General features: G+C 43.2%; 1 long non-coding RNA gene and 1 other non-coding gene across 2 annotated transcripts in view; both read right to left on the bottom strand.

Moving 5' to 3' along the window:
- The window catches only part of LOC135321207 (uncharacterized), a 352339-nt gene that overhangs the window by 234863 nt on the left and 92835 nt on the right, over window positions 1–24641 (bottom strand). Inside the window, exon 3 of the long non-coding RNA XR_010380771.1 lies at window positions 5396–5542. This is a non-coding gene — a long non-coding RNA (uncharacterized LOC135321207). The remainder of the gene's footprint in view (window positions 1–5395; window positions 5543–24641) is intronic.
- Window positions 21188–21259, bottom strand: TRNAA-AGC (transfer RNA alanine (anticodon AGC)). Its single transcript has one exon. It is a non-coding gene; the product is annotated as a tRNA-Ala (tRNA).

Here is a 24641-nt window from a genome sequence, read left to right as displayed (position 1 = left end):
TCGAAAGTTACAAACTTCCAGTTTTAAGATAAATAAGTATTAAGGATGAAATGTACAACATGATGACTGTAAACATTGCTGTATGGTACACATGAAAGTCGTTCTAGAGTAAATTCTAAGAGTTCTCAGCACAAGGGAAAAAAACATCATTTTTTTTCCCTTTTTTTTTGGTCTCTATATGAGATGATGGATGTTACTTAAACTTACTGTGGTAATCATGTCACAAGATATGTAAGTCAAATCATCACGCTGTGTATCTTAACTTAAACAGTGCTGTGTGTCAACTGTATCTTAGTAAAACTGGAAAAAAAAGGTTTTAAAATGTTTACAGTTTCTCAAGAAAATAGAATAGTCAAAAACTTTGCCTAAGAAGGTCAATAACCAGGGAAGAACCAACCAGGCCAGCCTGGAGCTTCCCACACCCCACGCTCCTCCCGGCTACGCAGAAGTTCTCAAGTGGAGGACAGGGTCCAAGGTCTTCCTGGGTCGGTCAGAGTCGAGTCAGGAGCCCACAGCCCAGTGCACTCAGGATCAGCAGGGACATTCACTGGTCCCCCTCTGCTCCTATTCTCCCTTCCCCCAGCTCATCCTCAACCCAGACTCCAGCAAAGTCAGTTGGCTAGCCCAGCAGGCTTCACAGGGGGAAGAGAATTGGTATGTGCACCCCAGGGGAACTCGAAACAAAAACACGATGTCAAAGGGATCCACAGCCAATGGTAACTTTAAGGAAACCCAGTTGCAGATTTCCCACTCTCATTTCCACTCTTTCTACACTGACCTCCCCGTGGCCACTTCTACAGTAGAAGCTTGGTGCCGGCCCGCAGTCACCCATGGCTCACTGTAAACCTCAGCCCTCTTACCCAGCCTGACTCTCCTCACAGCACCTGGCCCAGGTGCTCCTGGGCACAGGCCCTAAGCACAGGGAGGGGGCAGGCGTCAGCGCAGGGCTGCTGCTCTCTTCCGGGGATACACAGCCTGTTAAGGGCAAACTAGGGCCTTAGAAACAAGGTATCTTGGCCATGTTAGGAAGCTCTGAATTCAAATGTCGAAAACGTCTGCTTAACATCCTCTCCTCGTCTATCCCCAATGTGCATCAAAGAAAGTGAGGCTGGGAGCAAAGTATAGAAAAGGCCTTAGGACCCCAGGCAATAAGCTCCTAGCAATGGTCCAGGTCCCACTTACCGCTCCTCTCTTTCTTTCTTAGAGTTAGACCAGAAGTGAGAGAGTTGACACAGAGATGTCTGCTCGAATTGGAAAATGAAGTCAGATGTTTTCCAGCCAGAAGCAAGTAGATTTGGCTGATGAGTTTCAACGTGGTGGACATTTTCCATAAATTCAATTCTATAACTCTGCAGTTTCATCCAAATACAGCTGAAGCTTTTGCATTTGATTAAAAAAAAATTGCATTGGCAAAAGTGGATTGCAATAACCAATATGTTTATTTTCTCAATCATTCATATGTATAGCAGGTTAAAGATGATGTCTTCCAGTGAAAAAATGCTAATAATAATTTGATAAAGATAAATAAATACTTTTCAGTATAATTTCAAGAGATCAAGAGAGTAAGTCTAAGAGCTGGATAGCAGATCTTCAGGAGTTCAGGCTATTTCCATTTCTTTGCTTTTAATAAAATTGAAAGAGGACCTAACTGAGTTGGCAAATGATATATCATTATTAAAATAAATTTTGTGATGTATCACTGTGTGATTTTTGTCCTATAACCGCAAAGGAATTCAAACTGGTATAATAAATCTTCTTCCGTAACTATTTATTTTATATGTTAAATTTTTTATTTGCATCTATAAAAAATGGAAATAGAATTGATGCTGCAATTCTTGCCAGCAATCAGTCATACTCATCCATGAATACAGGAACTCGTCAAAGCCCCAGTCATGTCATTTAGGAGATATATTTCCAAACCTATTTTTTTACACCTTCTGACTAATATTAAAATTGGGATGTTACTATGATGTTGTGGTCAACAGTGTACTAACAGTGTATCTGTGTACTACTAATAATCATTACAATGCTATCTCAATCAAGAAGAATTTTTTTAATACTTGGGAGTTTTGTGATCACAAGATATAAAGGAATGATTCAATTTTAATCAGTGCATTTTTTTTTGCTTATTTTAGAACATGCCAGGATGATCAATAAAAACTTTCAAGCATAAACAATTATACATTGGGACGAGATTCTGTAGAGTAAGCAGAAAAAAACATATAAATTCAAGAGAAGAGAGTAAGACGTAAAATATTCAAATGCTAAAAAAGAACTTGTTTAGGTATTAAAAAATAATGATGACTATCAAAGTACTATGGTTTTTAGACCCTCTTGGATAAATTTAAGAGATTAATGTAAGAGATTTATTTATAAATATTAATATTTAGTACATATCAAAAATTACATCCTTTGCATTATGCTAATTTTCTTAGGTGTGTTAATGGTATTTATTGTCTTATCACAGGAAAATGTCTTTATTCTTAGGAGATAAACCAGCTGTCATGAAACATGTCCATATTTATATATTGGCTGGGCTATTATTAACGTAATGATTTTACTTCAGTTGTTTCCTTTTCTTTTACTTAAATTAGTTCATTTTGAAAGAAAAATTATGTCATTAGCACAAACAGAAAATCATTACTTGTTACAAAGAGAAAATAAACATCAATAACTAAAATAAAAATAAGATGACATTTTAAATTTCTGGCTAGATTCTGTCACTTACATGGTCAATTTAAGCTTGAAACCTACTCTTTCTTATTTGAAAAAGGGCAGGGTTGTGCTAGAGAAAGCAGTTTAGGGAGTGGTCAAAGCATTAAAGTAACTTGAGATCTGAACTGACTTCATTTTTTTCTCTCAGATGAGGGTGGGGGAAAAAAGACAGTTAAAATGAAGGGTTTTACATGCTAAAATCGGTGAAGTACAGGATGCTAAGAACACAGAGAGGGTGGAGGTCTCACAAAGGCAAAGAGGGGACATCAGAAAAAAAGGTCTATAGAGGAACGAAAACAAAGCACATTTGAAGAACTAAAGGTTCAGTATGATTTGTGTTGACTGTACCTACTGCTTTCCTTGGAAGAGTTCTAATTTTGTCTTATTCCAGAATATTCACTAACAGGGCCATCTTTCATTCTCAAGTATATTTTGTCTGGACCATCAACTATAGGTCTGCCTAAGTATGATCAAAATGTGTGGAGTATGGTGAGAAGAGGCAAAAAATGAGGCCAGAGAGGTGGGCAGAAGCTCAAATGAATCTGGAGGGCAACAGGGAACCAAAAAGGCACTCAGGCAGGGCAGCGCCATGATGAGATGGCATTGAGAAGGCTGCATGTGGCCAATGGACTGGAGCAGGGAAGGCTGGATGGGAGGGAGAAGGGTAGCATGAATGGGGAGGAGGAGAAATGATCTGATGCAAATGATTTTTTGGAGGTAAACTCACAAGAGCTTGGTAACTGATTGTGGGTGTCAAATGGAGGGCAGTGGAACAGGATGACTTGAGAATGACAATGAAGTTTTGGGTTAAGCAACTGTCTGAATGGTGGTATCACTCACCAAAAGTGGAGATGCAGGAAAAGGAACAAGTTTACAGGAGAGCTAAGTGTCAACTGGGTCAGACAGAGGGTAAGGTGCTTGAATATCCAAGTGGACATTCATAGCAGCACCTACACATTCAGGTGACAGATTGGGATCTATCAGCATTAAATAAGATCTCCTCAACACACACACACACACACACAAACACACACACACACACACACACACACACACACAAAATGAGAACCAGCAGCCCTAAAAAGGACCACTATGACAGTGAATGTCAGTGATAGCTGGTGCATTCAGAACCCCTGCAGTGGCAAGTGTAGTGTGAAAAAGCCTCTCTCCTGGCAGGTGATTTTAGACAATACTCCCTCTGTCTGAGAATCAGTGATGCCAAAGGTATTGGAAGCCAAGTCCATAGGCGGAATTGTTCAGGAAGAACAGAGGCTTAGGGCAGAGCTGGGAGAAGTCCCAGAATATACATGTAGTGTAGAAGATAAGCCAGTGAAAGAGAGTGAGGAGGACTGTCCCCAGAAAGGAAGAAAGCCAAGAGTGTGTGGTGTTCCTCAATTATTAAAGAGAGAATGCTTCAGGAAGAAGGAAGGGGTCAAGTGTCCCCAGACAGTGATAAATAGTGCCAAGATGGCCAAGATGTCATGGTGACACTCAAAGGGTGACTATTGGACCTGAAAACAAGGAGGTCACTGAGACGCTGGGTTGAGCAGCTTCTAGGCAGTTGAAGGACAAAAGCCAGATTACAGTGGATTCAAGAGTGGACAGAGGTGAGAGAGAGGCCTCCCCATCAAATCAGAGGTAATTTGCCAGTGACCAAGGCAAGAGAAATAATGTGACTCCCAATCAGACATGTGGATTTCTTAGTACCAAGAACGTGACCTGGGCTCAAGGGAAGAGCTAGTGGGAACATCAGGTCACCAGTGCCACATGCCCGGCCAGGCAAATCATACTCACATCTGGACATGGGTCTCATCCATTGGTCTGCAGGAACCCCTCCATATAGAAGACAGAACTATATATCTCATACCTTCAGAATCTCAACATCAGCTATTACTATCACAACTGGATTTTAAGAAGCATATAGTTTACACTTGGACAACATATAATTTTCTCTTTAAAAACAGTCTTATGCCAAAAACACACTTATTTTCACCTTACAGTTGAAGAAGGTGAGTATCAGAGAGGTAAAATTACTTGCCCCAGGTCACACAGCTGGTGAGAAGCAGAGCCAGAATTCAAGCCCACGTGTGCCTGACCCTGCTGTAACACCTCCGCTCCCCACAAGGCTTGCTGAACAGAAGTGTCTTACTCAAAATCGCCCAAGGCCTCCTGATGCTAAAATAGGGCAGAGTGTATCTCACCTCCTCTTTGAGGGGGAGAGAGTGGTATAGAAGCTGGACCCCAGCTCAGAGTTAGAAGAACCAAATTCAATTTCTGAACTTGAGTAACTAATTCACAAAACCATCCTGGACCTGCTTCCTCATGCATAAAAGGGGGTGGGTATTGACTTGATCATGTACCTCATCAATTTAAAAAAATGAGTATATATTGCCAATATACATGCATTTATTTATCCTTTCATTTATAAGGTGCTTTAATGAAGAAATATTGTATGTATTATTAAAAGGCATAAAAAGAAAATACTTCATAGGACGAGATAAAGATGAAGTAAGGAATATTAAGTGTCCTGTTGATTGTGATGGCTCTTGATACTGGCATCAGCTAGTACCTCAAGGCGTAATATGAACTGAGGTAAGACTGATTTATCATAATAATAGTAGGTGATAATCTACAGACCAAGTATCTTGACAATTTCAGGACATTTTGGCTGACTTCTTACCAGGTTTGATGGGGCCATCTTCATTTTTCCCTCATGATGGAGAGGGGCAGGGCTGCCATGTCCTTGTGGCCCACTTGAACTTGCATCAGAGGTGCAATCTTCATATGGGGGTGCCTTTGCAGAGTGTTCATCTGGTGAGGGAGAGTTCTGTTTCAAATGGGAAATACAATTTGTAAATCCACCTCCATGGGCACATGTATTAGAGTCCTGTGGCTGCCGTGACAAAGATTCACACACTAGGTGGCTTCAAACAACAGAAATGTATTGGCTCACAGTTCCGGAGCCTAAAAGTCTGAAATCAGGGTGTCAACAGGGTCATGCTCCCTCTGAAACCTGTAAAAGAGACTCTTCCCATAGCTCCTCCAGCTGCTGGTGTTTCCTTGGCGTTTGCTGGCTCAGTGATGCTTCATTCCCATGTATGCCCCATCATCACATGGCCGTCTTCTCTCTGTGTGTCTCTCTCTGCCTCTGTGTCTGTTTTCCTCTTCTTATAATGACACCAGCCATATTAGGTGTCTCATCCTAATTCAATACAACCTCATCTAACTTAAATCATTGCATCTCCAATGAACTTATTTTCAAATAAATCCCATTCTGAGGTCCTGGGGTGCTGGGACTTCAACAGATCTTTTTGTGGGAACAATTCAACCCATAACAGCCTGCGTACATATGCTGACAGGAAATGAAACAGGGAAGGCAGCCTTGTCCCCGTGATAAGCTCCACCCTTGCCTCTGGTACAGGACCTACTCTTCTTCTTCTTCTTCTTCTTTTTTTTTTTTTGATCTTTTTGTGACGGGAGGTAATTAGGTTTACTTAGTTACTTTTGATGGAGGTACTGGGGATTGAACCCAGGACCTTGTGCATGCTAAGCATGCACTCTACCACTGAGCTATACCCTCCTCCCAGGACCTACTCTTCATGACCCCTAGAGCAAGTGAAGCTGCCGTGTCAATCCATATATTAATTTTTAAAAATCATTTTAAATACAGGGGCTGGGAAACTGAGAAGGAGCAGCCCGAGAGAGAAAGAAGAAAAGGTACAAGAGTGACCTCACTCTAGGGGGAGGGTATACCTCAGTGGTAGAGTGCATGTTTAGCACTGGATTAAACTCAGGACCTCCATTAAAATAAATAAATGAATAAATAAACCTAATTACTTGCCCCTACCAAAAAAAAAAAAAACACAAAACAAAACAAAAACAAATCAAAAAAAAAAAAAAGAGTGACCTCACTCAGTTAAGGGAGATGCATGCATCAAGCAGGGGCGGTCCACAGAGCCGAGGAGAAACTTTAATAATGTCTAGGCGCCTGTTGGACTTAACAGCAGGGAGATCCCCATGGCCCTTACTTTCTCTGGTTTTATACTAGGATTTTCTTCCCCAATCCCAGTGGATAACCTTGAGCATCCTGTAGGATGCAAGCACATTAGAGACTTCTGTCCTGGAGCATCCCAAAGGTCTCTTCCAGGTTAAAAAATGTAATGATACTGATAATATCCCCTTCCCAGAGGTCGCTTCCAAAATGACTAAGAAATCAGATGTCATGAAATAGCAGTAGATTGAACCATGTAAGAATTTTGAGAGGACACAAAGGGGAGGCATGAAAAGGACACTTGAGTCTATTATATTTATTTTTATCTTAAGGGCATATCTACAAGGAAAGCATGCAGGTAATGGCTGTGTTGAAGGAAACTGAGGGCCTTTTCACTGATCATTAGTACTAGCAGTGTTTACCATTTACCACAGGGAAGGCAGCAGAGTGCACTGGTTAACAGCATAAAGTTTGGAGCCAGACTCTCCAGTTTCAATTCCATCTCTCACTTACTAGCTATATAACTCTGTGTTATGTAATCTCTCTTGTGCCTCAGTTTCCTCCTCTGTAAAATCTGTTATAATAGCACTACCTCAAAAGGGTATTTTGCAAATAAATCTATGTTAAGGGCTTTAAAATGTGCCAGCCTGGCACATAATAAGAGCTATATAAAGTCGTGATGATGATGATGGTGGTGATGACCATCGTCATTTACTGAGCTTCTAGACACTATGCTAAGCATTTTATTTATCTTCTCTCTTTTTATTAACATAAAACAGCAGGAGAACACCTTTAACTGATGATATAGACAGTAATTTCTAAAATGTCCAATCATGAGACCATCCTCAGGGTCTTTTTTAAATGCAAAGACTTCTGGGCCCTAACCCAGACCTACTGAAACACAGTCTCCAGAGAATTAGGGTTTTTAACAAGCACCTCTGATTCTGATCAATGGACTCTACCCCTCGACATTTAGATTTAATTAGAGTGGTGTTTCAAGAGACAGTATTTTTTAGAAGCTCTCTAAAAGTTGAAAACCACTGGGTTAGATCATTGAATTGTTGGTAATTTTTTAGAGAGGTTCACATATTTGTGCACTCATGTTCATAGCAGCATTGTTCACAATAGCCAAAAGATGGAAGTAACCCAAATGTCCTTTGACAGGTGAATGGATCAACAAAATGTGGAAAATACACAGAATGGAATAGTACTGATCCTTCAGCAGGAAGGAAATTCTGACACATACTGCAACATGGATGGAGCTCAAAGGCGTTATGCTAAGTGAAATAAGCCAGACCCCAAAAGACAAATACTGTATGATTCTACTTATCTGGAGTAGTCAGGCTCATAGAAACAGAAAGTAGAATGGTAATTCCCAGGGGCAAGGAAGCAGGAGGGGCAGGGAGTTGTTGATAAAAGAGTATAGTTTCAGTTTTGCAAGATAAAAAAGTTCTGGAGATTGGTTGCACAACAATGTGAATATACTTAATATTCTTAATACTACTGAACTGTACACTTAAATATGGTTAAGATGGTAAACATTAAGATATGTGTCACAATTGGAAAAAAAACTTTTTAAAGGTTAGGAATGGTAGGTAGATAGCTTGCTTGGTGCTGCGCACACTGCTACCCCTGGCAGACATTGCTAATTGATTACTGAATACTCCCACACAGAGCCCAGGCCTTCCCAACCCCTGAAACCAGTGAGAAGAGCATGAGAAGAGATGGGGAGAAAGTGAAATGATTAAGATTATGTGGCTGTATGTTTGAGAAGGGGAGTGAGAGTAGGGGAGAAATGATGGAGATTACCCTCCAAGGATGGAAGGGAGTTCAAGGGAGGAAAAAAGGCACAATAAGTGAAACCCCCTCAAACGCACTATGGACTATCTAGTCTTCAAAACACTGCCTAGTGAGAAGGATAAATACTCCTTTTCTACTGCCATGTCACCACATAGCCATTACTAGGGGACTAACTAGCCACAGGGGTCTGCTGGCCAGTGCCCCAGCGAGGACCCAGAGATTGGGTTAAAGGTCTGCCTGCCCCTGGACCCCTTCGAGGGGCACCCTCTCCATAGTTCTGTCCTCAGATCCCTCTCCAGGCTGCTGCTATGCACGATTCCTCAGGCACAGACACGAGTGGTCCCCGGCCCCTGTGGGCCGGATGTGCCAGCAAGGCTGAGAGCTGTCTGAGGCAGGAACCACTTTATAGACAGAAAGGTGTTAGCAGAGGCTTTTTCAAGACGTTCCACTTGACACTTGGCTAGACAAAGTTTCCGCCTTTGTAGAGAGGGGCCAACCTTCTGCAAAGAAGACGAACCAACACCTTTAAACGAGTCACATCCCCCGGAGGTGTTCCCTCCCCTTTTCGTCTCACAATCCCTTTTGTCTTTTAGACCCAGAGGAGACAAATGTGGTATTATGCTCTTCAGTAACTGAGTTCTCTATCCTGGACTTGCAAAGCCAAAAATCTATGAGGAAGGAAGCACATGGTTCAGACTCGGGGTGGGGGAGGTGTTTATCTGTTTGGAGAGGGTTGGGTTGTTCCCAGCAGAATCATTACTACAAAGGCCAATCAATGCTTGAAGATTTGCTCCCCGCTTTTGCACTAATTAGTGTACAGAAGGGAGGGGGAGGAGGGATGAGAGGCAGAGGGCAGCCACCAGCTGTGAAGATTTGTTATGTTAATTTAACAACATGACAAGACAGGAAAACCAGAGTCAGGTCTGATCCGTCCCAGGTGCCCAGACTGGTCCTGTGATGCTCAGGGTGTCGGAGGATGTGTGTGTTTGAGGACGTGGTCACTGTCTCCCTTCCGGCTGCCTTTCTGCTCCAACAGCAATGGCTCAGCACCGGGGCCCTAAAATCCCTTCAACTGGGATCCCTGCACCAGGGAACCGCACCAAGAAGCGGCTCCCACAGCCACCCCAGAAACCTACTTGAAGCCCCTGGGAACCGCAAGTAGAGAAGCTTCTCTGTCATGGCCACAAGCACTCTGCCAGCTCGAGGCATTGCCAGAAAGCTTTCCCGTGGTGTCACAGCTGTGTTTTGTGTCGCTTTAAGTGTAGGTTTATAAGAGAGGATAAATAGGTTAGTGAGCAGAACACCCAGGAGAAGTACGGAGCAGAGTTGAGAGCCTAGGGATAAAGCATAATGGAGCGCTGTTACTAGCGAAGTAAACCTGCTTAAAAATGGGGGTTGCAAGCCTGGGCAGCGGTTGAGGGCACTCGAAAACAGCTTGATGTGTTTGCTTTCAACCTCTTCGCTTTTTTCCTGCCCACAAAGAAGCCACCTTGCCAATTCACCTGCTTCTGGAGGTGGCAAAGGGAATTTGTCCCCTCGCCATTTTCACTGGTGTCTAGGGATGGCTGCAGAACTCTGGGCAAAAGAGTATGATGCCAAGTCCCCAGCCAGAGCCAGGAGCTAGAGCCCCTAAGTTTGCCTCACTTGCTTCCTGGAAATTGTCCCTTCAAATGCAGGCAGCTCTGCTAGATGCTGAGAGAAAGATGCACCTTCAGAATCGTGGGGATTTACCGCTGGAGGTCAACCCAACAATGTAAGATCCCACACTCCAATCTCCAAAGCGATGGAACAGCTAAAAAAGGTTCAGTGCCAGCACAGAGAGACAAAGGGTCAGAAGCTCTGCGCCTGGCCTGGCCTGTGGTCACACTCTCAGAGACAATCGGATCCTGCTCCAGGCACCGTCATTGGCTGGGAACCACCCCGTGTGCCTCTGGTCAGCTCTGGTGACCTCAGAGGTGGGGACAAAGGGCTGGAAACCATTTGTTCATTGGGCAAACTGATGACTGAGACCCTGCTATGTGTCAGAGATGGAGATCAGTTCTGGGGACACAAAGCAGGGACTCACAGTCTAGCGGGGACAGCAGAGCCACAGACCAAAAATCTACCTATAATTGTAGCACGAGAGTGAGCACTGGAGCCCAGGACAGAAGGCAGGTGTGCTGCACGTGAGCTAGAAACACCTTCCCAGAGGAGCTGGTATTTGAGCAGAGACACAAATCCTCCCCTGAGCAGCACCCATCTCCTTGGTCGTTCCCAGCCCTTTTGGGTGCTTCTCCTAGGAATTCAGCACCTTTATACTTGCCCTTTAGCTGCTCAGGACCCAAAGGTCTGCCCTCCCCAGGAACATCTTCTGGTCCCTTCTTACTCTCATTCAAAACTAACTTCCAATCTTATTGGGATGAGGGACACGTTCTAAAAATGAATGGTGATGGTTGCACAACTCGATAAATTTACTCAAAATCACTGACTTGTACACTTAAAACGCTGAACTGTATAGTCTGTAAATTATACCTCAATAAAATTGTTTTTAAAAATTCCCAACATTTTTTGTTATAGCACACAGAGAAAATGATAGCTTTTGTATCATGCCCTGGGGCAAACTGAAGAAAATTTAGAGGTTAGTGGGAAAAAATTATTGTACTTTATTTATATCAGTATAAAAAACATAAAATGCTAAAATTGCGGGAAGGTATTAAATATTGAATTTATATAAAACTTCCAAATAAAATGTTTTCAAATATTTAAGTGATGCACTCAAATTTGTGTCGATGAACATACTTTTTACAACCTCTTCCCCTTCTCTCGGGGGCACACAGGTTGGAAATGGTTACATCTAACTCAGAAACAATGCTTTAATGACATTTCTTCAAATTCTTGGTGATCTCCATCAACAAGAAACTTTGTTCATGCAAGGAAGTAACACAGATTTTTAAATCATTTTTATAACTATTCAAAAATCTACACTGGAATTATTTTGGAATAATCTAATAACTCTTTTCCTTTATTGATGAATAAGTAATACTGACTTTTTTTTTCAGTGTGATGGTTTGATATATATTGTGAAATTTTTATAATCAAGTTAATACTCACATAGGTACCTTTTTTTGATGTAATAACAGTTATGATGTACTGTCTCAGCAAATTTCAATTATACAATAAAGTATTATCAACTATATCGACATTTTTGTGATAATGCAAACAGATTTCAAATTCAATCAACTCTTTTTATGCCAAGTATTTCAAAATAATGGTGACATGTATATTTGCAAAATGTACATGATTTATTAGAACAATCAACTTCCATAGCTTTTGATGGCTTGGATGCCATCAAAAGGTATAGAAATTGAAAAAATAATTATCCAGTGTATGTGAAGACACCAGGAGTTGTGCCCAGCAGGATGCCCTGACTGACCCACACCCTGGACAACATACCCTGCTCCCTGGGCACCCGGGACACTGACTCCTCCCACTTCTCCTTGGGCCCTCATCCTCAATGGTTAGTGGTGGTCCCTGCAACTGGCTGTCCCGTGGATGTCCGGGAGTAGGGAAAGTCCTAGATGGACTCACAGCAGGACTGTGGGCCACAACAGCAGACCCCCACCATTCATTCAGATGCCCTCTGAGACACACCTGAGGTCCGACCTCACCCCAAGGGATGAGGGATTCTGATCTTGGAGGCATCGGCTGTGCTGGTGCCTGATAACACCTCCTGCACTTGGACTCCCGGATAACCAGTGAGCATCTTCTAAGAGGCTTCAACCATCCTGAGACAATATCCACTTTGAGGCTTTGGGGGTCACTCACTGGAAAGGCAATGTGCTCAGAGGGAGAGAAACAGAGGGTGAAAAACACAAGCTTGGGGAAAAAAATCAGTATTTAAGAAATGGGTAGACAAGAACCAGCTTGGGGAGAAAAAAGAAGGGGAGGAAACCCAAGTGCTGAGAGATCACAGAAGTTAGAGGAAGGGAATAATTCACTGAGAGAGAGAATAACGTCTGAAGTGGTACTAAGAGGAGAAGGAGGAGAAGGGAGGCTGTGGGAAGTGGTCCTGAGGCTCAGGACAGAAGTATACAGGGTTGGGGCAGGGGTGATGCTATTAAAGAAAAATGATTCATGACACTTGTTATAGATGGTAACGAAAACTGTACTCAGGAGGGACCACAGCAATGGGGGTTTTGCAGTAGAGGAGAGAGAGCAGGCTGAATGTCAAATACAACAAGAACAAGTGGAGACTTACAGCCAATGAGCAGGGTGGGGGTCAGTGAATGGAAGATTTCTAAGGGAAACATCAGAGGTGCAGGTGTTCTTGCTAAACGGACTTGACAGGACTTTTGCTGAAGGCAGGCCAGAGTGATTAGATACCAAAGGTAGGGGAATGAGAAAATTTGAGGAGTTAGATCAGGTATCAGAGTGATCAGACACCAAGGGTGGGAAGTTTTTGCTAAACTGACTCAGCAGGATTCTTGCTAAAACTGGACTAAGCAGGTCAAAGACAGAGCCCAAAGTCAAGGATGACACCGAAGGAAGGCTGACTCAGGTTTGGCCAAACAGATAGTCTTTGTCAGAGTAGCCTGGTAGCTTTAGGGAGTGACATGGCCAATGAAAGTATTGCTTTTAGATTTACTGGCCCAAGGCAAGGAGGCTGAGAGGGGTACTGCTGGCAGTGCTGGGGAGACAGGGGCTCCTCCAAAGAGCCAGGACCTAGGAGGGCACGAGGTCAGGAATCCAGAAAGGTCTTCTTGGGAAGGAAGGAGTTCTTTTGCCTTTGAGTTGGGAGCTAAGGTTTTCCTGTTAGAATAACAAGGAGATTCAAAGAGCCAAATGCCACCAACCAGCCATCAGTTGGTGCAGCAGATGGGGACAGCCAGCTGGTGGCACTCTTCCTTCATTATCTATGAGCCAGCACTTTCTGGACAGCTGTGGTGCTCCAGGCCTGGAGGCAACTGAGACATGGCCCTTTCCCAATAGAAGCTCAGAGTCCAGGAAACAAGTGAGCCATCAGCCCATAACGAGCTGCAGAAATGACCAGGAGATGGCAGGATGTCATGGGGAGCCAGAGGAGGAGGACCCAACCAGCCTCAGAGGGACAAGGGGGACCTCCTTAAGGAGGGGCATCTCCTTGAGATCATCTCCTAAACTTAAGGAAGATGAGGAAGTAGATAAGAAGGGGCAAAAACTGCTCAGGGGCAAATGACATGTAGAGCATGTGGGAACTGAGAGTGTTGAGTTTGGGTGGAGGCACTGTGGAGAAAGCCAGAAAGTGATGGCCAGAGAGACAAGGCGGGAGCCAGATGATGAAGGATGTGGCCGTCTGAGTTAAGGGTTCTGCGGTCCGCCAAAGGCTCTTCTTAGTCTTAGGAATAAAGAGCTCGCTCTAAAGGAAGAAGTCTTTTGCTGTCCCCCTTTGGACTTTTAATCCAATAGAGAAAAATAGTAGGGTATTAGGCCAATCAGATGATAAAGTGTTCAGGTCAGAGAGACAAAGTGAAGTGCCCTGAAGATCAAAACCTTTACAAGCAAGGTTAATTGGGTTTGGTTGTTGTCCTGGTTCTTTCCTTTCTTTGCAGGGATTATACAGAGTGCATATATGGGCTGTGATGGCTTTTCCTTAAACACAATTTTGTGTTTATTTCCCACTCAAGAAACTTTTGAGGCTCCCCACTGCCCATCCCATCAAGTCTGAGTTTCCCTGTTGGGTTTTCACGTTCTCCCTTAGCCGACTCACTCCTTGTTCTCCTTCTTTTACCTGAGGTTCCCAACCAGCCTTCTCAGCATCAACAAACTTGTTGATTACCTTAGAAGGCAAAGAGCCTGCAACGAGAGGTCACATGTTGTTCGAAAGAATTTCACAACCTAAGAGAGCAAGAAAGTGTCAGAAAGTGTAAGGAGAGCGGGGCTGCCCCCAGAGTTGAGAAGAGAGAGCCTTACATCCCGGCGCATCTCTACCTCTGTGCCTTTCAAAACTGCCTCGGATCCGGCGGCTGACCAAGGAAGGGATATCAAAGGAATAAGGAAGAGTATTTGATCTTGATGGTGATTATGCCAATGGAGGATCAGTAAAGCCTAACTGTGAAGAGCATGGTCTTTGGAGCAACACTCAGTCTCATGGCCTTTGGCAGTTTAGATAACCCCTCTGAGCCTTGGTTTCCCGTGCGGACACATCTGATGATCAAGCCTACCACGTAGGGTTGTAATGGAGAGTAAGTGAAATGGGACGCTATATGCCACGTACCTGAAGCCCTCAATACAATGTCTAGCAGACACTCAATAAACTGTAGTCGCTAAACAGTCAATACACTGCATTCATCATCACACATTACAGTCAATACACTGCATTCATCATCAGCACAGTATTCTGAAAAAATACAGGTAACATGGTAGCTAGATATCTGTCTCGGGACTCCTATTGCTCATTCACATGCCAGCTATGTGGCCCTGAGTGACTTACCTCAGTGTTTCTGTTCCTCATTTTCTTAATCCATAACATGGGGATAACAGTAGGAACCACAGACCTCCCTGTGAGGAGTACTATGCATGTCAGCAGTTGCGCATGAAAGGAGGAGGAAAACAGAAGTCTAGAGCAGGGTGAGGAGGAGGAAGCTGTACACCTTCCCCAGGCTTCCACGGCTGCTGTGTGCCCTCAGTTCTCCATGATGTTGGCGTATAAATAGACAGGCAGACAGTGCAACAGAATACAAAGCCCACAAGTAGATCCAAATACATATGGGACATTATAATCGTCTCTTCAGTCAGTGGAGAAAAATGGACTGTCCAATAAATGGAGTTGAGACCCTTGGGCTGCCATCTGGAAAAGCTGGCTCAAGCCCTCCATCCCCTTTGGTGAGAAGAGTGAACTGGGCAGATGGGGAGCAGAGCTGGGCCAGAGACTTCTGCTCTCCATGCCTTCATAATTTCTGAAGTTGGACAGACTCAAAAGTATTACCTACTTTAAAGAATTACAGGGCCAAAAAAAAAAAAAAAAGATAGACAAATAAATAGTTCTCCAGAGTGATGAAAGATGGATTGTCCAGGAGGAGAGCTTGGAATCCCACAGATGGGGCTGGTTTCTTGGGGACAGGAGTACTCTCTCCTTCCACTAAGCTAAGTAACACAGGAACAGCCAGGGCTGGCCATGCGAAACCTAGAAAAGGGCGCTCTGGCTCTTGGGGTCCCTGCTTGTCCTTGGCCATTAGGTCACGACTCCAAGGCAAATTCAGCATGATCTGGGAAGGGGTACAGTGTATGTGTCGGTTTTCCCAGAACTGCAGTTAAGTTTTCTAGATTGGCAGAGATCAGAACTACTGAAGGTATAGGGCCCTGGACAAGGAAGTTAGTAAATCTGACGGGGGTACAGACACAGGGACTGGGGTACCACGGAAGCTGGTAGACTCAGAGAAAGGGAGGAGTAACAGGGAGAGGGAGCACTGTGGGATTGCAAAGACAGAAGCACTGAGCATTCACTGAGGGAGGGCAGGGAAAGGAGGAGACCAAGGGACCATTTCCCCAGACTCAGCTTCTGTGAGGCCCGGCCTGAGACAAGTCCAGCCTTCCAAAGAAGATGGAGGCTGCATCTAAAGACCTCAGAAAAACCTCTCAGGTCTCCTTAAATCCTCAGCAGTGATTTAAGTTTAAATGCCCAGCTGGTAAAAGTTTACACCTCCCAGATTTGAGAGACCCGCAGGGCTCTTCACTCCCACTGAGCTAATCCAGGGGAATTGCTGGTTCCAATGCGTCCTCCCTTCTGGAGTGCGACCTCTTCCACAGAGCAGACAAGCCTTACCCTGGTTGTCCCAGCCTCTGATATGCACCTCCCACTGGCACTTTCTAAGAGGGCTCACTGCACATGGCTAAAGGTTCCCTCAGTGGGTTATTGGTTACAAGCAAGAAAGAAAAGGAAGGTTAAATCAATGCAGCCCAGAAACTCATTCCCTTGACTCTCCCCACAGTACGAGGACCGGCATCTAATTCAACTGATGTAGATGACACCGCTAAGGAATTGTTTTATTAACATTTTCCCTGATTATAAAAGAACTCTATTCCTTGCCCTCTGGGTCTTACTCTGGAGATTAGACACAGTGACAGCATCCTGATTCATAAAAATATCCAAAAATGTAAGAAAAATAATTCAAACACCAATTGTCCTACCACCAGGATAACACTGTTATTATATTGGTATATGTGTTTCCAGTCTTTTTATTTAAGCCTGGTTGATACAATTTGGATGATATGCTATATTAAATTAATTGCATTAATATACTATTAATACATAATATGCAAAATATGCAAAGTATGCAAAAATATCATTTGCCCATGGACTTAAATTCCTTATAATGTTTAGTAGTTACATAACATTCCATCCAAAAGGTATGCTGATATGCTGAAATTTAATCGATCCCATAATGTTGGACTTTTTCTGTGGTCAGTTTTTACTAACATAAATAATTCAATAAATAATGTTTTACCTAAAGCTTGCCCCACACATATCAGATCAATCCCCTAGGAAAAATTCTTGTCTTAAGATTACTAGGTCAAAGAATATGTCCATTTTTAAGGCAATACAAAGTGCCAAACTGTCTGCAAGAAAAGTTCTAGCCACTTATATACCCTCAGCCAACTGTAGATTCTAACTTTTACTCTCTATCTCAAATTCTGAAACCACTTCCAAGCTAAACTGTTGTCCCCATGACTAGAAGAAGAGTGGTGTTCTATCAGTGTGATGCCCGTAAGATTCATCAGTCTGTGAGGAGAAGCAGGTCTGGAATCCAACCAGGGAGGACGAGGGCAGTGGGCATGTGCTTTTTTGATTCCCAGCTTCCATTGACCCTACTTCTGCTGACATCGGTCTGGGGACCCACTTGAGGGCTTTTTTCTGCACCAACTATGTGGTGTCTCTTCCAACTGGATATCCACATGAAAAAGAATGAAGTTGAATCCATTTGTCACACAGCAAACACAAAAACTAACTCAAAATGGATCATAGACCTACATGGAAGAGCTACACTATAAAAACTCTTAGAAGGAAGTATAGTAAATCTTCGTGACCTTGGATTAGGCAAAGCCTTCTTAGATATGACACTAAAAGCATAGAGGACAAAAAGAAAAAGGGATAAATGGGACTTCATCAAAATGGAAAGCTTTTGTGTTTCAAAGGACACCATCAAGAAAATGAAAAAACAACCCACACAGCAGAGAAAATATTTGCAAATCATATATCACCTAAGGGACTTGTATTTAGAAAATACAAAGAATTCTTATAACTCAATAATAAAAAGACAAAAAAAACCCACTTCAAAAATGGGCAAGGTGGGGAGGGTATAACTCAGTGGTAGAGCGCATGCTTAACATGCATGAAGTCCCAGGTTCAATCCCCAGTACCTCCATTAAAGAAACAAACAAACAAACAAACCTAATTACCTCCCCCCAAAAAAGCTGTGTTTAAAAATAATAATAATAATAATAATAATAATAATAATAATAATAATAATAATAATAATAAAGTATAAAAAAGTGCCTTCAAAAAACAAAGGGCAAAAGGTCTGAGTAGACATTTGTCCAAAGAACATACACAAATGAACAACAAGTATATGAGAAGATATCCAAACACCATAAGCTATCAGGAAAATGCAAATCAAAATCACAGTGAGACATCCACACCCACTGGGATGACCATGATCAAAAGACAGTTAATAAAAAGTGTTGGTGAGAATGTGGAGGAACTGGAACCCCAGCACATTGCTGCTGAGAATGTAAATGTTACAGCCACTTTGGAAAACAGTCTAGTAGTTGTCAAAAGTTTAAACATAGAGTTGCCATATGACCTAGCAATTTTACTTCTAGGTATACACCCGAGAGAAAGGAAAATATAGGTCCACGGAAAAATTTGCACATGAATGTTTACAGCAGCTTTACAGTGCTAAACAGTGGAAACAAATCAAACTTCCATCTCCTAATGAATGGATAAACAGAATGTGGCACATCCACACAATGGAATACAATTTGGCAATAACAAGAAGTATGATACTGGGCAATTCTGGTTGGGCTACACATTTCAGGAGCCTGATCTGAGTCCATTCCTTCCCCTCCAGGGTCTTCCCTTGCAGCCACCATCTATTTCTAAACCTTCCATCATTTCTCTGTCACACAGAAGCGACAGAAGACATTGCATATTGATCTTCAAAAAGACATTGTCAGTACTGACAGATTACATACTGAAACCACCCTACCTTCTATGGGCTTTGTTTCTATGCTCTGTGAAGACTTAAGCCGTTGACCCTGGCAAATTTCTTACCCCAATACCTAGGTTAAGCCAGTGGGCAACAATTCTGGATTATAAAAATGGCATATCCCACCTCCCAATCCCTCACCCCCAATGATACCCACTCTAGAGACACATCTGAGAAACCCCTAGAGCAATGCTTCTCTATCTCTCTCTCTATATATATATTCCTTTTCATTATAGGTTATTATACGATACTGAATATAGTCTCCTGTGCTGTACAGTAGGACCTTGTTATTTATCTGTTTTCTCTAGAGTAGTCAGTATCTGATTCTGCATTTCTAACCAACACCCAGGTGACTCCCAGGCTGCTGGTCTGGGAACCACATTTTGAGAAGCAGGGTCCTAGGCGGTTCTGATGAAGATAGTTTATGAAACACACTTGAGAAGCACAATTCTAAAGTCTCACTGTTATAGAACTTTCTACTGTTTTTAATATGTCCAGAGCTATTGTCTCCGATTATTAATATTCCAAGGAAGAGGTTAGTTGAACCAACACTGTAGTCATTAAGATTGTTCGCCCTTCAAACTACTCTCGCTTAGCCCAGTAGTGTGACAGAATTAGCAGCACCTATAAACTCATTAGAAAAGAAAATTCTCAGGCTCCATCTAGAGCTACTGAATCAGGAATGCGGAATTTGTGCTTGAACAAACTCTGGCCCTCGCTACAGTCTGAGACCCACAGTTTTAGGACAATAAAAGAGGTATAAATATCACCCCGACCTTGTCTGCACCATCCAGCCCCTGCCCCTCCTCCCCCGGCCTTCTTTCCACAACTCTAACATATTTTTTTTTTAATTTTGTGTTTTATTGAAGTGCAGCTGATTTACAATGTTAGTTTCAGGTGTACAGCAAAGCGATTCAGTTATACATACACATACATATTTTTTTTCAGATTCTTTTTCATTGCAGCTTATTACAAGAAATTGAATATAGTTCTCCGTGCTACACAGTAGGTCCTTGTTGTGCACCCATTTTATATACAGTAGTGTGTATCTGCAAATCCCAAACTCCAAATTTATCCCTCCTCATCTTTCCCCTTTGGTAACCGTAGCTTGTTTTCTGTCCCTGCGACCTCTTGTATGTTTTGAAGCCTTCTTAATTGCTACTCTTTTCACTTGGTGAACCAAAGAGAGCCTTTTTTCAGTAAGAAAAGCAGTCTCCACTTTCTCAGTGGGCATAGCACATCACCTCCAGTAGACTTTCTTCAGCTCTCCTCTGAACACTGGAGGGGTCCTTTTTGTTCCATAACTTAAAGGAGGAGGCATCCTTGCTCAGAAAGGGGCTTTTGTGGAACTGGGCTCAATTTCCTCGCCCCACTCCCATGCAGGCCCTGGAAACCCCACACCGTCCCCAGCAGAAGAGCAGAGTCAGGACGCCTCGGGGAAGAGAGCTGAGCTCTGACCACTTCCTCTTCTTCTGAGTCAACATTTTTAGAAGTTCTCCCATGTTCTGCATTGGGGGCAAAGTCAGGCAGCAGGAGAGGGAACCAGGCAGAGGGAAACCAGTGCCGTGCGAGATGGGAGCCTGACCTGGTGACCTGGCCTCAACACACGCACACGCCTACAGAGTCACAGGAAAAGACGACTTTGGCCCAAGCCAGTGTCAGGGGTACAGAGGCTGTGTTTGGGACGGAGGGCCAAGCACACCCATGTCTTGTTGCATCACATTGGCCAGCAAGTCTCCTCAGCTGCTTTCCTAGCACCTAGCTCGGGGCCAGTCCCAGGTGGGGATGCAGTAACTCTCCCTGCGGACGGGCTGCCTGCAAACTCTCCCAGGAGAACCAGTCGGACCCTTCCTTCATCTGAGCAGGAAACTGAAGCCCCCAAAAGTTGAGTGACTTCCTCATGTCACACGGCTGATCAGTGGCAGAGCCAGCCTGGAACCCGGACCCTCAGACCCCCAGGGCGCTCAACCCTCAGCCCATGCCTCACACACCAGCTACTCCTTACTTTTCTATCAGATTCAAGATATACTTAGGGAAATAGTTAGAGCTTGAATTTTTTTTGTAATTAATATTATATTTTGGTGTGGAGGTAGAGGGCCTCTGAGACAACTTAGTCCTTTCAATCCAGAGCTATTTTAATCACCTTGGGTCTTTGTCATTTCCAGCTCCCAGTGCTGGAAATACTGCTGAGACAATGGCAGTGGCTTTGGGCCTAGTCTATGATCCAGTTTTCTGAACTGTATTCAAATGTGAAGAGCTAGCAAAAATGGAACACGTGATGGGGACTGATTTCCTGTAAGTACTCCCGAGTCTGTGAGAAGGGGCACAGTGACAATCCTCATGGCTGGGTTTTTGTTTGAGGGGGTTTACACTAGAAAAAAAAAAGACTTGCTATTTCTTTTTTTTTTTTAATTTTTTTTTTTTTAATGAAGAGACGTAATTAGGTTTATTTATTTAGTAGAGGTACTGGGAATTGAACCCAGGACCTCATGCATGCTAGGCATGCACTCTACCACTGAGCTATACCTCCCCCTAGACTTGCTATTTCATACAAAGTTGAACATTCAGAAGAGTTAGAAAACCTCTCTTCATGAAAGAAAGAAAGAAAGAAAGAAAGAAAGAAAGAAAGAAAGAAAGAAAGAAAGAAAGAAAGAAAGAAAGAAAGAAAGAAAGAAAGAAAGAAAACCCTTTGGATAAGTATCAGTATTGATTAGACTCTATACAGGTGCCTGGAAAGCAAATGATTTTCTAAAATTTCCAGAAGCATTATTTACTGTACAGATCACTGAGGGAGGAGAAGGGCATATTAGGAAAACCAGAGAGTTGTAGGATTTCTTTTTAAGGGATAGGATGGGATTTGCAAGCAGCTCAGGTGAGTGCCGCTGAGCAAAGGCTCCAGAGTTCCCATCTGAGGGTTGTGAGGGCCGCCTCCGGCTCTATGTGTGTCGTCACCCCAGTTGCGATGACAACATTCAGAAAGACCCAGAGGCTACCGCTCTTCAGGAAATCTACCCTTAAAAGGAAAGAACCCACCCGCCAGTAATAATTTTAAAAGTTTGATGGTAATAATGTCAGTAGCACCTATTGTTCTAGTATAAATAATCTTGCTATAGTTTCAATCATCTTGAAACCTGAAGAACTTTTCTATGCATCATCAATTTGCCCGTACGACAAACCTACGCGGTATAGAGACCAGGTCATCGATGCCTACCATGTACCAGGACCAGGCAACAAGGAACAATGAAGAACAAAGTAAATGTTCCCTGCCTGAACTATATTCAATGGCTTATAGTAACCTGTAATTTAAAGGAATATGAAAAAGTATATGTATATATATATATATATATATATATATATATATATATATATATATATATATATCTGAATCTCTGTGCTGTACACCGGAAACTAATACAACTTTGCAAATCAAATAAATAAATAAATAAATAAACAAAACCACACCATGTGACAAAAATAAAATGTAACTAATAGTAAAGAAAAAAAGAAAAGAAAAAAAGAAAAGTTCCCTGCCAGAATGAAGCCAACAGTGTGGTGGGAAGGCAGATATGAAACTATAATTTCACATGAAGAAAACTTTTGCTTTTTCTATCCATCATGCAACAATCATGCTTCCCGCTATACTCCTGCTAGACACTAAGACACAAAGATGACCAAGACACAGCCCTTGCCTGTAGGAACTTCCTATTTAGTCAGAAAGAGAGACTCCAAACAACAAATGTCACCAAAAAAGAGACATTTGAGCTGAACGTCAAAACACTGGTAGGATATTCGCTTTTCCAGGAAAAGGAGCCTTCCAGGCAGAAGAGGACAGCTCATGCTGTGCTTGGGGGTGAGGGAGATCTGGGGTTGGAGGAGGTGTGCAGTGGGGAGCAGGCCAGCTTGTGCAGGGGCTGGAATCCTTATGCTACAGGTTTGAGACATCATCTGCACAAGATGCTGGGTGCCTTTAAGGGTCTCAGCAAAGCATCCATACAATCAACTTTCCACGTGAGAGAAATGAATTCTGTTGCCAAAGTAGACTTTCGATTTGAGGAGGAGGACACGGGAGTGAAGTTAGTCAGGAGTTATAATCTACAAGAGAACCATTTGAATGAGAATTGCTTTTAATCAAATGCTCCACAGGAAAAGGAGAAGATCTTTCAGTAACTCCAGGCTGATAACACAGTGTGTTAAGAATGCCACTTATGCTGTCATTTAATCCTCATGACACCTTTACTAGGGATTCCCATTTTATCAACTGAGGCGCAGAGAAGGTAGGTAATTTCCCCAAGGTCACAGGTCTGGTAAGAACTTCAGTCTGGATTCAGAGCCACTCACCCATCACCATACATTGCACAGAGCAGACACTCAGTAAAAGTCTGTCATGGCTAAGTGGGCAAGTGCTGGTTGCCCTGCCAGGAACAGATGCAATGAATGTTGGGGGACTTCAGAGGGCAGGGGACAGAGGGACTCTCCCCAACCTTGGGGGCATCTGTACCCTGCTGTCTCTGGAAGTGTCATCCAGCCTCCTGTCCTCTGGTGGAGAAACACCTGAGAAACAAACAAACAACAGTCTCCGGGAAGATTCACCAAAACCGCATTTACTGCACAAAGAGTGATAAAATAGCCAGAAACAGGCCACAGGGAACAGAAACTGTGGATTCTGGCTGGGACTTCTCTTTCCACCCACTCTGCCTGCTCTGCAAGCCCATACGTCACTCTTCCCTCAGACTGTTAATTAGACAGACACCCGCCACCCTGACACCACACGTTAATTATGAAAATAGAGCGCTGTGTGCAACATAACATGGAAATGAAGTGACATGCATCCAATTAATTAAACTTTCACAGCCCCAATCGGTTTTAATTAAAGAAGCTATCCTTTTCACTCTCCTCTCGATCAATAAATAAACTCTGCAATACATACGTATTTTTAATCGATTAGCAAACGGGAAAAAAGCGCAAGGCTATTGCTGGGGGGCACCGTGAATTCTTCCATGAATTGTGTGTATTGTCCATTTTTATTCTCAGTTGAGTTTACAGGCAACACAAGTTAAGCCCCTGCAACTTGTTCCCAAATTAAATAAAAGAGAAGAGACCTGATAAATGGCAGTGTCATTGTTTCCACTCAGCCCCTCATCATTCTTGTTTATAGACCCAGAAAATGCATTGAGGGTTCCAGAAATTAAGAAAGGCTCATAGTATAATGTCAGCAGAGGAGCCCAAAAGCTGTGTTTCTTCAGGTCATTGGACAGTGTCTGTGTTCCCTTGACCAAAGGACAGCTCTTCCTCTCTGGGAAGGGCATCCTCTTTGACCAGACATACAGCTCCCAGGGGGCTGCCAACAGATCACTGAGGGCCAGATGGAGGGGCATTAGCCTAGACCCTTGGATCCACCAGCTCAGCCCTAGCAGTTGATGGAATCACCAGTGCAGCAGCCGAATGGGCCTCACATGTGATCTTGTCAGCACTACCCATCTGGTTAGCACTTCCAAGAGGCTGCAGTGTTCTGTGTTCCTACCCCACCTCCTGAGTGGCTTTTTAAATCCCTCCATTAATGAAGAGAGATGGTCATGAGAAGGGAATAAGCCAAAGGTCAGTACCCAGGGGAGTCAAAAGGAATAAAAGAAGTCAGGTGTAGGTTGGGTTGGGCAGCTCAGGAAGTAAAGCACAGAATGAGATGTAAAAGCAGGGGGCTCATTTTAAGCAATAATCACTGGGTGCACATTTAAAAAGTGCAATTCTAGGAAGTAGTGAGAGCCAAACACAACAGAGAATCCCTACACTAGATGTTCGTGAGGAGCCACGGGGCTCAGGCTGGCAAGAGTCCACCCCTCCATCAGATCCATTAGACCGACATAGCTAATTAAGCCCAGCTCCCTTTCACACTGATTCCAGAAGTGACTTTAAAA

This window comes from Camelus dromedarius, chromosome 4, assembly GCF_036321535.1.
Source record: "Camelus dromedarius isolate mCamDro1 chromosome 4, mCamDro1.pat, whole genome shotgun sequence".
Classification (NCBI taxonomy): Eukaryota; Metazoa; Chordata; class Mammalia; order Artiodactyla; family Camelidae; genus Camelus; species Camelus dromedarius.
The sequence above is the reverse complement of the archived record's forward strand: the minus strand, read 5'-3'. Positions and strand labels throughout refer to the sequence as shown.